This window comes from Pseudophryne corroboree, unplaced genomic scaffold (genome assembly GCF_028390025.1).
Source record: "Pseudophryne corroboree isolate aPseCor3 unplaced genomic scaffold, aPseCor3.hap2 scaffold_640, whole genome shotgun sequence".
Lineage (NCBI taxonomy): Eukaryota > Metazoa > Chordata > Amphibia > Anura > Myobatrachidae > Pseudophryne > Pseudophryne corroboree.
Window position 1 is genome coordinate 17,625 of NW_026970229.1, and position 12,729 is coordinate 30,353.

Consider the following 12,729-nt stretch of genomic DNA (forward strand, 5'->3'; position numbering starts at 1 on the left):
CAGGAGGCTTTAAAATTTTAATTCTAGTGTCCTTCGTTTGGGAGAAAAATGCAAAGGTACAAGACAGCTTTTCCTTGCCAATATCTCTCTTTTGCAAAGAGCTACGCATTGGAAAATTCAGGGCTATGTCGTGTAGATGATGGCCTAACAGGAGGCTTTAAAATTTTCTTTCTAGTGTCCTTCGTTTGGGAGAAAAATGCAAAGGTACAAGACAGCTTTTCCTTGCCAATATCTCTCTTTTGCAAAGAGCTGCGCATTGGAAAAATTAGGGCTATGTCGTGTAGATGATGGCCTAACAGGAGGCTTTAAAATTTTAATTCTAGTGTCCTTCGTTTGGGAGAAAAATGCAAAGGTACAAGACAGCTTTTCCTTGCCAATATCTCTCTTTTGCAAAGAGCTACGCATTGGAAAATTCAGGGCTATGTCGTGTAGATGATGGCCTAACAGGAGGCTTTAAAATTTTAATTCTAGTGTCCTTCGTTTGGGAGTAAAATGCAAAGGTACAAGACAGCTTTTCCTTGCCAATATCTCTCTTTTGCAAAGAGCTGCGCATTGGAAAAATCAGGGCTATGTCGTGTAGATGATGGCCTAACAGGAGGCTTTAAAATTTCAATTCTAGTGTCCTTCGTTTGGGAGAAAAATGCAAAGGTACAAGACAGCTTTTCCTTGCCAATATCTCTCTTTTGCAAAGAGCTGCGCATTGGAAAATTCAGGGCTATGTCGTGTAGATGATGGCTTGACAGGAGGCTTTAAAATTGTCTTTCTAGTGTCCTTCGTTTGGGAGAAAAATGCAATGGTACAAGACAGCTTTTCCTTGCCAATATCTCTCTTTTGCAAAGAGCTGCGCATTGGAAAATTCAGGGCTATGTTGTGTAGATGATGGCCTAACAGGAGGCTTTAAAATTTTCTTTCTAGTGTCCTTCGTTTGGGAGAAAAATGCAATGGTACAAGACAGCTTTTCCTTGCCAATATCTCTCTTTTGCAAAGAGCTGCGCATTGGAAAATTCAGGGCTATGTCGTGTAGATGATGGCCTAACAGGAGGCTTTAAAATTTCAATTCTAGTGTCCTTCGTTTGGGAGAAAAATGCAAAGGTACAAGACAGCTTTTCCTTGCCAATATCTCTCTTTTGCAAAGAGCTGCGCATTGGAAAATTCAGGGCTATGTCGTGTAGATGATGGCTTAACAGGAGGCTTTAAAATTTTCTTTCTAGTGTCGTTCGTTTGGAAGAAAAATGCAATGGTACAAGACAGCTTTTCCTTGCCAATATCTCTCTTTTGCAAAGAGCTGCGCATTGGAAAAATCAGGGCTATGTCGTGTAGATGATGGCCTAACAGGAGGCTTTAAAATTTCAATTCTAGTGTCCTTCGTTTGGGAGAAAAATGCAAAGGTACAAGACAGCTTTTCCTTGCCAATATCTCTCTTTTGCAAAGAGCTACGCATTGGAAAATTCAGGGCTATGTCGTGTAGATGATGGCCTAACAGGAGGCTTTAAAATTTTATTTCTAGTGTCCTTCGTTTGGGAGTAAAATGCAAAGGTACAAGACAGCTTTTCCTTGCCAATATCTCTCTTTTGCAAAGAGCTGCGCATTGGAAAAATCAGGGCTATGTCGTGTAGATGATGGCCTAACAGGAGGCTTTAAAATTTCAATTCTAGTGTCCTTCGTTTGGGAGAAAAATGCAAAGGTACAAGACAGCTTTTCCTTGCCAATATCTCTCTTTTGCAAAGAGCTGCGCATTGGAAAATTCAGGGCTATGTCGTGTAGATGATGGCTTGACAGGAGGCTTTAAAATTGTCTTTCTAGTGTCCTTCGTTTGGGAGAAAAATGCAATGGTACAAGACAGCTTTTCCTTGCCAATATCTCTCTTTTGCAAAGAGCTGCGCATTGGAAAAACCAGGGCTATGTCGTGTAGATGATGGCCTAACAGGAGGCTTTAAAATTTTCTTTTCTAGTGTCCTTCGTTTGGGAGAAAAATGCAAAGGTACGAGACAGCTTTTCCTTGCCAATATCTCTCTTTTGCAAAGAGCTGCGCATTGGAAAATTCAGGGCTATGTCGTGTAGATGATGGCCTAACAGGAGGCTTTAAAATTTTCTTTCTAGTGTCCTTCGTTTGGGAGAAAAATGCAATGGTACAAGACAGCTTTTCCTTGCCAATATCTCTCTTTTGCAAAGAGCTGCGCATTGGAAAAATCAGGGCTATGTCGTGTAGATGATGGCCTAACAGGAGGCTTTAAAATTTTAATTCTAGTGTCCTTCGTTTGGGAGAAAAATGCAAAGGTACAAGACAGCTTTTCATTGCCAATATCTCTCTTTTGCAAAGAGCTACGCATTGGAAAATTCAGGGCTATGTCGTGTAGATGATGGCCTAACAGGAGGCTTTAAAATTTCAATTCTAGTGTCCTTCGTTTGGGAGAAAAATGCAAAGGTACAAGACAGCTTTTCCTTGCCAATATCTCTCTTTTGCAAAGAGCTACGCATTGGAAAATTCAGGGCTATGTCGTGTAGATGATGGCCTAACAGGAGGCTTTAAAATTTTAATTCTAGTGTCCTTCGTTTGGGAGAAAAATGCAAAGGTACAAGACAGCTTTTCCTTGCCAATATCTCTCTTTTGCAAAGAGCTGCGCATTGGAAAATTCAGGGCTATGTCGTGTAGATGATGGCCTAACAGGAGGCTTTCAAATTTCAATTCTAGTGTCCTTCGTTTGGGAGAAAAATGCAAAGGTACAAGACAGCTTTTCCTTGCCAATATCTCTCTTTTGCAAAGAGCTGCGCATTGGAAAATTCAGGGCTATGTCGTGTAGATGATGGCTTAACAGGAGGCTTTAAAATTTTCTTTCTAGTGTCCTTCGTTTGGGAGAAAAATGCAATGGTACAAGACAGCTTTTCCTTGCCAATATCTCTCTTTTGCAAAGAGCTGCGCATTGGAAAATTCAGGGCTATGTCGTGTAGATGATGGCCTAACAGGAGGCTTTAAAATTTTAATTCTAGTGTCCTTCGTTTGGGAGAAAAATGCAAAGGTACAAGACAGCTTTTCCTTGCCAATATCTCTCTTTTGCAAAGAGCTGCGCATTGGAAAATTCAGGGCTATGTCGTGTAGATGATGGCCTAACAGGAGGCTTTCAAATTTCAATTCTAGTGTCCTTCGTTTGGGAGAAAAATGCAAAGGTACAAGACAGCTTTTCCTTGCCAATATCTCTCTTTTGCAAAGAGCTGCGCATTGGAAAATTCAGGGCTATGTCGTGTAGATGATGGCTTAACAGGAGGCTTTAAAATTTTCTTTCTAGTGTCCTTCGTTTGGGAGAAAAATGCAATGGTACAAGACAGCTTTTCCTTGCCAATATCTCTCTTTTGCAAAGAGCTGCGCATTGGAAAATTCAGGGCTATGTCGTGTAGATGATGGCCTAACAGGAGGCTTTAAAATTTCAATTCTAGTGTCCTTCGTTTGGGAGAAAAATGCAAAGGTACAAGACAGCTTTTCCTTGCCAATATCTCTCTTTTGCAAAGAGCTGCGCATTGGAAAATTCAGGGCTATGTCGTGTAGATGATGGCTTAACAGGAGGCTTTAAAATTTTCTTTCTAGTGTCCTTCGTTTGGGAGAAAAATGCAATGGTACAAGACAGCTTTTCCTTGCCAATATCTCTCTTTTGCAAAGAGCTGCGCATTGGAAAAATCAGGGCTATGTCGTGTAGATGATGGCCTAACAGGAGGCTTTAAAATTTTCTTTCTAGTGTCCTTCGTTTGGGAGAAAAATGCAAAGGTACAAGACAGCTTTTCCTTGCCAATATCTCTCTTTTGCAAAGAGCTGCGCATTGGAAAATTCAGGGCTATGTCGTGTAGATGATGGCCTAACAGGAGGCTTTAAAATTTTCTTTCTAGTGTCCTTCGTTTGGGAGAAAAATGCAATGGTACAAGACAGCTTTTCCTTGCCAATATCTCTCTTTTGCAAAGAGCTGCGCATTGGAAAAATCAGGGCTATGTCGTGTAGATGATGGCCTAACAGGAGGCTTTAAAATTTTAATTCTAGTGTCCTTCGTTTGGGAGAAAAATGCAAAGGTACAAGACAGCTTTTCCTTGCCAATATCTCTCTTTTGCAAAGAGCTGCGCATTGGAAATATCAGGGCTATGTCGTGTAGATGATGGCATAACAGGAGGCTTTAAAATTTTAATTCTAGTGTCCTTCGTTTGGGAGAAAAATGCAAAGGTACAAGACAGCTTTTCCTTGCCAATATCTCTCTTTTGCAAAGAGCTGCGCATTGGAAAATTCAGGGCTATGTCGTGTAGATGATGGCCTAACAGGAGGCTTTAAAATTTCAATTCTAGTGTCCTTCGTTTGGGAGAAAAATGCAAAGGTACAAGACAGCTTTTCCTTGCCAATATCTCTCTTTTGCAAAGAGCTACGCATTGGAAAATTCAGGGCTATGTCGTGTAGATGATGGCCTAACAGGAGGCTTTAAAATTTTCTTTCTAGTGTCCTTCGTTTGGGAGAAAAATGCAAAGGTACAAGACAGCTTTTCCTTGCCAATATCTCTCTTTTGCAAAGAGCTGCGCATTGGAAAAATTAGGGCTATGTCGTGTAGATGATGGCCTAACAGGAGGCTTTAAAATTTTAATTCTAGTGTCCTTCGTTTGGGAGAAAAATGCAAAGGTACAAGACAGCTTTTCCTTGCCAATATCTCTCTTTTGCAAAGAGCTACGCATTGGAAAATTCAGGGCTATGTCGTGTAGATGATGGCCTAACAGGAGGCTTTAAAATTTTAATTCTAGTGTCCTTCGTTTGGGAGTAAAATGCAAAGGTACAAGACAGCTTTTCCTTGCCAATATCTCTCTTTTGCAAAGAGCTGCGCATTGGAAAAATCAGGGCTATGTCGTGTAGATGATGGCCTAACAGGAGGCTTTAAAATTTCAATTCTAGTGTCCTTCGTTTGGGAGAAAAATGCAAAGGTACAAGACAGCTTTTCCTTGCCAATATCTCTCTTTTGCAAAGAGCTGCGCATTGGAAAATTCAGGGCTATGTCGTGTAGATGATGGCTTGACAGGAGGCTTTAAAATTGTCTTTCTAGTGTCCTTCGTTTGGGAGAAAAATGCAATGGTACAAGACAGCTTTTCCTTGCCAATATCTCTCTTTTGCAAAGAGCTGCGCATTGGAAAATTCAGGGCTATGTTGTGTAGATGATGGCCTAACAGGAGGCTTTAAAATTTTCTTTCTAGTGTCCTTCGTTTGGGAGAAAAATGCAATGGTACAAGACAGCTTTTCCTTGCCAATATCTCTCTTTTGCAAAGAGCTGCGCATTGGAAAATTCAGGGCTATGTCGTGTAGATGATGGCCTAACAGGAGGCTTTAAAATTTCAATTCTAGTGTCCTTCGTTTGGGAGAAAAATGCAAAGGTACAAGACAGCTTTTCCTTGCCAATATCTCTCTTTTGCAAAGAGCTGCGCATTGGAAAATTCAGGGCTATGTCGTGTAGATGATGGCTTAACAGGAGGCTTTAAAATTTTCTTTCTAGTGTCGTTCGTTTGGAAGAAAAATGCAATGGTACAAGACAGCTTTTCCTTGCCAATATCTCTCTTTTGCAAAGAGCTGCGCATTGGAAAAATCAGGGCTATGTCGTGTAGATGATGGCCTAACAGGAGGCTTTAAAATTTCAATTCTAGTGTCCTTCGTTTGGGAGAAAAATGCAAAGGTACAAGACAGCTTTTCCTTGCCAATATCTCTCTTTTGCAAAGAGCTACGCATTGGAAAATTCAGGGCTATGTCGTGTAGATGATGGCCTAACAGGAGGCTTTAACATTTTATTTCTAGTGTCCTTCGTTTGGGAGTAAAATGCAAAGGTACAAGACAGCTTTTCCTTGCCAATATCTCTCTTTTGCAAAGAGCTGCGCATTGGAAAAATCAGGGCTATGTCGTGTAGATGATGGCCTAACAGGAGGCTTTAAAATTTCAATTCTAGTGTCCTTCGTTTGGGAGAAAAATGCAAAGGTACAAGACAGCTTTTCCTAGCCAATATCTCTCTTTTGCAAAGAGCTGCGCATTGGAAAATTCAGGGCTATGTCGTGTAGATGATGGCTTGACAGGAGGCTTTAAAATTGTCTTTCTAGTGTCCTTCGTTTGGGAGAAAAATGCAATGGTACAAGACAGCTTTTCCTTGCCAATATCTCTCTTTTGCAAAGAGCTGCGCATTGGAAAAACCAGGGCTATGTCGTGTAGATGATGGCCTAACAGGAGGCTTTAAAATTTTCTTTTCTAGTGTCCTTCGTTTGGGAGAAAAATGCAAAGGTACGAGACAGCTTTTCCTTGCCAATATCTCTCTTTTGCAAAGAGCTGCGCATTGGAAAATTCAGGGCTATGTCGTGTAGATGATGGCCTAACAGGAGGCTTTAAAATTTTCTTTCTAGTGTCCTTCGTTTGGGAGAAAAATGCAATGGTACAAGACAGCTTTTCCTTGCCAATATCTCTCTTTTGCAAAGAGCTGCGCATTGGAAAAATCAGGGCTATGTCGTGTAGATGATGGCCTAACAGGAGGCTTTAAAATTTTAATTCTAGTGTCCTTCGTTTGGGAGAAAAATGCAAAGGTACAAGACAGCTTTTCCTTGCCAATATCTCTCTTTTGCAAAGAGCTACGCATTGGAAAATTCAGGGCTATGTCGTGTAGATGATGGCCTAACAGGAGGCTTTAAAATTTCAATTCTAGTGTCCTTCGTTTGGGAGAAAAATGCAAAGGTACAAGACAGCTTTTCCTTGCCAATATCTCTCTTTTGCAAAGAGCTACGCATTGGAAAATTCAGGGCTATGTCGTGTAGATGATGGCCTAACAGGAGGCTTTAAAATTTTAATTCTAGTGTCCTTCGTTTGGGAGAAAAATGCAAAGGTACAAGACAGCTTTTCCTTGCCAATATCTCTCTTTTGCAAAGAGCTGCGCATTGGAAAATTCAGGGCTATGTCGTGTAGATGATGGCCTAACAGGAGGCTTTCAAATTTCAATTCTAGTGTCCTTCGTTTGGGAGAAAAATGCAAAGGTACAAGACAGCTTTTCCTTGCCAATATCTCTCTTTTGCAAAGAGCTGCGCATTGGAAAATTCAGGGCTATGTCGTGTAGATGATGGCTTAACAGGAGGCTTTAAAATTTTCTTTCTAGTGTCCTTCGTTTGGGAGAAAAATGCAATGGTACAAGACAGCTTTTCCTTGCCAATATCTCTCTTTTGCAAAGAGCTGCGCATTGGAAAAATCAGGGCTATGTCGTGTAGATGATGGCCTAACAGGAGGCTTTAAAATTTTCTTTCTAGTGTCCTTCGTTTGGGAGAAAAATGCAAAGGTACAAGACAGCTTTTCCTTGCCAATATCTCTCTTTTGCAAAGAGCTGCGCATTAGAAAATTCAGGGCTATGTCGTGTAGATGATGGCCTAACAGGAGGCTTTAAAATTTTAATTCTAGTGTCCTTCGTTTGGGAGAAAAATGCAAAGGTACAAGACAGCTTTTCCTTGCCAATATCTCTCTTTTGCAAAGAGCTACGCATTGGAAAATTCAGGGCTATGTCGTGTAGATGATGGCCTAACAGGAGGCTTTAAAATTTCAATTCTAGTGTCCTTCGTTTGGGAGAAAAATGCAAAGGTACAAGACAGCTTTTCCTTGCCAATATCTCTCTTTTGCAAAGAGCTACGCATTGGAAAATTCAGGGCTATGTCGTGTAGATGATGGCCTAACAGGAGGCTTTAAAATTTTAATTCTAGTGTCCTTCGTTTGGGAGAAAAATGCAAAGGTACAAGACAGCTTTTCCTTGCCAATATCTCTCTTTTGCAAAGAGCTGCGCATTGGAAAATTCAGGGCTATGTCGTGTAGATGATGGCCTAACAGGAGGCTTTAAAATTTTCTTTCTAGTGTCCTTCGTTTGGGAGAAAAATGCAATGGTACAAGACAGCTTTTCCTTGCCAATATCTCTCTTTTGCAAAGAGCTACGCATTGGAAAATTCAGGGCTATGTCGTGTAGATGATGGCCTAACAGGAGGCTTTAAAATTTTCTTTCTAGTGTCCTTCGTTTGGGAGAAAAATGCAATGGTACAAGACAGCTTTTCCTTGCCAATATCTCTCTTTTGCAAAGAGCTGCGCATTGGAAAATTCAGGGCTATGTCGTGTAGATGATGGCCTAACAGGAGGCTTTAAAATTTTCTTTCTAGTGTCCTTCGTTTGGGAGAAAAATGCAATGGTACAAGACAGCTTTTCCTTGCCAATATCTCTCTTTTGCAAAGAGCTGCGCATTGGAAAATTCAGGGCTATGTCGTGTAGATGATGGCCTAACAGGAGGCTTTAAAATTTCAATTCTAGTGTCCTTCGTTTGGGAGAAAAATGCAAAGGTACAAGACAGCTTTTCCTTGCCAATATCTCTCTTTTGCAAAGAGCTGCGCATTGGAAAATTCAGGGCTATGTCGCGTAGATGATGGCTTAACAGGAGGCTTTAAAATTTTCTTTCTAGTGTCCTTCGTTTGGGAGAAAAATGCAATGGTACAAGACAGCTTTTCCTTGCCAATATCTCTCTTTTGCAAAGAGCTGCGCATTGGAAAAATCAGGGCTATGTCGTGTAGATGATGGCCTAACAGGAGGCTTTAAAATTTTAATTCTAGTGTCCTTCGTTTGGGAGAAAAATGCAAAGGTACAAGACAGCTTTTCCTTGCCAATATCTCTCTTTTGCAAAGAGCTACGCATTGGAAAATTCAGGGCTATGTCGTGTAGATGATGGCCTAACAGGAGGCTTTAAAATTTCAATTCTAGTGTCCTTCGTTTGGGAGAAAAATGCAAAGGTACAAGACAGCTTTTCCTTGCCAATATCTCTCTTTTGCAAAGAGCTGCGCATTGGAAAATTCAGGGCTATGTCGTGTAGATGATGGCTTAACAGGAGGCTTTAAAATTTTCTTTCTAGTGTCCTTCGTTTGGGAGAAAAATGCAATGGTACAAGACAGCTTTTCCTTGCCAATATCTCTCTTTTGCAAAGAGCTGCGCATTGGAAAAATCAGGGCTATGTCGTGTAGATGATGGCCTAACAGGAGGCTTTAAAATTTTAATTCTAGTGTCCTTCGTTTGGGAGAAAAATGCAAAGGTACAAGACAGCTTTTCCTTGCCAATATCTCTCTTTTGCAAAGAGTTGCGCATTGGAAAATTCAGGGCTATGTCGTGTAGATGATGGCCTAACAGGAGGCTTTCAAATTTCAATTCTAGTGTCCTTCGTTTGGGAGAAAAATGCAAAGGTACAAGACAGCTTTTCCTTGCCAATATCTCTCTTTTGCAAAGAGCTGCGCATTGGAAAATTCAGGGCTATGTCGTGTAGATGATGGCTTAACAGGAGGCTTTAAAATTTTCTTTCTAGTGTCCTTCGTTTGGGAGAAAAATGCAATGGTACAAGACAGCTTTTCCTTGCCAATATCTCTCTTTTGCAAAGAGCTGCGCATTGGAAAATTCAGGGCTATGTCGTGTAGATGATGGCCTAACAGGAGGCTTTAAAATTTTAATTCTAGTGTCCTTCGTTTGGGAGAAAAATGCAAAGGTACAAGACAGCTTTTCCTTGCCAATATCTCTCTTTTGCAAAGAGCTGCGCATTGGAAAATTCAGGGCTATGTCGTGTAGATGATGGCTTAACAGGAGGCTTTAAAATTTTCTTTCTAGTGTCCTTCGTTTGGGAGAAAAATGCAATGGTACAAGACAGCTTTTCCTTGCCAATATCTCTCTTTTGCAAAGAGCTGCGCATTGGAAAAATCAGGGCTATGTCGTGTAGATGATGGCCTAACAGGAGGCTTTAAAATTTTCTTTCTAGTGTCCTTCGTTTGGGAGAAAAATGCAAAGGTACAAGACAGCTTTTCCTTGCCAATATCTCTCTTTTGCAAAGAGCTGCGCATTGGAAAATTCAGGGCTATGTCGTGTAGATGATGGCCTAACAGGAGGCTTTAAAATTTTCTTTCTAGTGTCCTTCGTTTGGGAGAAAAATGCAATGGTACAAGACAGCTTTTCCTTGCCAATATCTCTCTTTTGCAAAGAGCTGCGCATTGGAAAAATCAGGGCTATGTCGTGTAGATGATGGCCTAACAGGAGGCTTTAAAATTTTAATTCTAGTGTCCTTCGTTTGGGAGAAAAATGCAAAGGTACAAGACAGCTTTTCCTTGCCAATATCTCTCTTTTGCAAAGAGCTGCGCATTGGAAAAATCAGGGCTATGTCGTGTAGATGATGGCATAACAGGAGGCTTTAAAATTTTAATTCTAGTGTCCTTCGTTTGGGAGAAAAATGCAAAGGTACAAGACAGCTTTTCCTTGCCAATATCTCTCTTTTGCAAAGAGCTGCGCATTGGAAAATTCAGGGCTATGTCGTGTAGATGATGGCCTAACAGGAGGCTTTAAAATTTCAATTCTAGTGTCCTTCGTTTGGGAGAAAAATGCAAAGGTACAAGACAGCTTTTCCTTGCCAATATCTCTCTTTTGCAAAGAGCTACGCATTGGAAAATTCAGGGCTATGTCGTGTAGATGATGGCCTAACAGGAGGCTTTAAAATTTTCTTTCTAGTGTCCTTCGTTTGGGAGAAAAATGCAAAGGTACAAGACAGCTTTTCCTTGCCAATATCTCTCTTTTGCAAAGAGCTGCGCATTGGAAAAATTAGGGCTATGTCGTGTAGATGATGGCCTAACAGGAGGCTTTAAAATTTTAATTCTAGTGTCCTTCGTTTGGGAGAAAAATGCAAAGGTACAAGACAGCTTTTCCTTGCCAATATCTCTCTTTTGCAAAGAGCTACGCATTGGAAAATTCAGGGCTATGTCGTGTAGATGATGGCCTAACAGGAGGCTTTAAAATTTTAATTCTAGTGTCCTTCGTTTGGGAGTAAAATGCAAAGGTACAAGACAGCTTTTCCTTGCCAATATCTCTCTTTTGCAAAGAGCTGCGCATTGGAAAAATCAGGGCTATGTCGTGTAGATGATGGCCTAACAGGAGGCTTTAAAATTTCAATTCTAGTGTCCTTCGTTTGGGAGAAAAATGCAAAGGTACAAGACAGCTTTTCCTTGCCAATATCTCTCTTTTGCAAAGAGCTGCGCATTGGAAAATTCAGGGCTATGTCGTGTAGATGATGGTTTGACAGGAGGCTTTAAAATTGTCTTTCTAGTGTCCTTCGTTTGGGAGAAAAATGCAATGGTACAAGACAGCTTTTCCTTGCCAATATCTCTCTTTTGCAAAGAGCTGCGCATTGGAAAATTCAGGGCTATGTTGTGTAGATGATGGCCTAACAGGAGGCTTTAAAATTTTCTTTCTAGTGTCCTTCGTTTGGGAGAAAAATGCAATGGTACAAGACAGCTTTTCCTTGCCAATATCTCTCTTTTGCAAAGAGCTGCGCATTGGAAAATTCAGGGCTATGTCGTGTAGATGATGGCCTAACAGGAGGCTTTAAAATTTCAATTCTAGTGTCCTTCGTTTGGGAGAAAAATGCAAAGGTACAAGACAGCTTTTCCTTGCCAATATCTCTCTTTTGCAAAGAGCTGCGCATTGGAAAATTCAGGGCTATGTCGTGTAGATGATGGCTTAACAGGAGGCTTTAAAATTTTCTTTCTAGTGTCGTTCGTTTGGAAGAAAAATGCAATGGTACAAGACAGCTTTTCCTTGCCAATATCTCTCTTTTGCAAAGAGCTGCGCATTGGAAAAATCAGGGCTATGTCGTGTAGATGATGGCCTAACAGGAGGCTTTAAAATTTCAATTCTAGTGTCCTTCGTTTGGGAGAAAAATGCAAAGGTACAAGACAGCTTTTCCTTGCCAATATCTCTCTTTTGCAAAGAGCTACGCATTGGAAAATTCAGGGCTATGTCGTGTAGATGATGGCCTAACAGGAGGCTTTAAAATTTTATTTCTAGTGTCCTTCGTTTGGGAGTAAAATGCAAAGGTACATGACAGCTTTTCCTTGCCAATATCTCTCTTTTGCAAAGAGCTGCGCATTGGAAAAATCAGGGCTATGTCGTGTAGATGATGGCCTAACAGGAGGCTTTAAAATTTCAATTCTAGTGTCCTTCGTTTGGGAGAAAAATGCAAAGGTACAAGACAGCTTTTCCTAGCCAATATCTCTCTTTTGCAAAGAGCTGCGCATTGGAAAATTCAGGGCTATGTCGTGTAGATGATGGCTTGACAGGAGGCTTTAAAATTGTCTTTCTAGTGTCCTTCGTTTGGGAGAAAAATGCAATGGTACAAGACAGCTTTTCCTTGCCAATATCTCTCTTTTGCAAAGAGCTGCGCATTGGAAAAACCAGGGCTATGTCGTGTAGATGATGGCCTAACAGGAGGCTTTAAAATTTTCTTTTCTAGTGTCCTTCGTTTGGGAGAAAAATGCAAAGGTACGAGACAGCTTTTCCTTGCCAATATCTCTCTTTTGCAAAGAGCTGCGCATTGGAAAATTCAGGGCTATGTCGTGTAGATGATGGCCTAACAGGAGGCTTTAAAATTTTCTTTCTAGTGTCCTTCGTTTGGGAGAAAAATGCAATGGTACAAGACAGCTTTTCCTTGCCAATATCTCTCTTTTGCAAAGAGCTGCGCATTGGAAAAATCAGGGCTATGTCGTGTAGATGATGGCCTAACAGGAGGCTTTAAAATTTTAATTCTAGTGTCCTTCGTTTGGGAGAAAAATGCAAAGGTACAAGACAGCTTTTCCTTGCCAATATCTCTCTTTTGCAAAGAGCTACGCATTGGAAAATTCAGGGCTATGTCGTGTAGATGATGGCCT